Below are 623 nucleotides of genomic sequence, written 5' to 3'. Positions count from 1 at the left end.
ATATATTTGGTTATTGTGTAAAATCCTTTTCTATGTAGAACAACATTTGCGTATTCTTTTAGGGTTGAATAAATATATTCGATACATGTTTTAGGACAGTTAGTACAATCAGGCGAGTTGAAATCGCCCTCACAGATTGTGAAAGTGCAGCAGCAGGAAGCCAGAAGATTGCAGTACTGAGGCATGGAGCTTGCAGTACCTGATGAAGCTGCATGATCACCATGGCAACTTACCACTCCCCACAGTCACTCAATGAGGGCATTGCCATGGTAACCATGGTCTGTGAAATGCCGGTGGAAAAGTTGTAGTACAGCAGTGTCGTTGGAGCATGTTGTGACCAGTCAAAATCATGAGCCGCCACAGGCTGAAATGGAGTTTGTAATGGGCTGGATAGGTCTATTAAAATGTTGAACGTAGCTGATGGAAATCCAGGGCAGGACCCTGATGGAACAATACATTGTGCTGGCTCTGGGAGCGGGAGAGGGGCGCTTGATTGCAAGAGAGGAGTAAAAAAATATTCAGCTGACAGAGCTTTGTGGTGGATTTAAATAGAGCTAAGGCAAGGCAATCACTGACAACAGGAATGTCGATGTCTTGTTGAAGGAGCTTTGAAAGTTTTAGTG

The sequence above is a fragment of the Polyodon spathula genome, chromosome 22, assembly GCF_017654505.1.
Source record: "Polyodon spathula isolate WHYD16114869_AA chromosome 22, ASM1765450v1, whole genome shotgun sequence".
NCBI lineage: Eukaryota > Metazoa > Chordata > Actinopteri > Acipenseriformes > Polyodontidae > Polyodon > Polyodon spathula.
The sequence above is the reverse complement of the archived record's forward strand: the minus strand, read 5'-3'. Positions refer to the sequence as shown.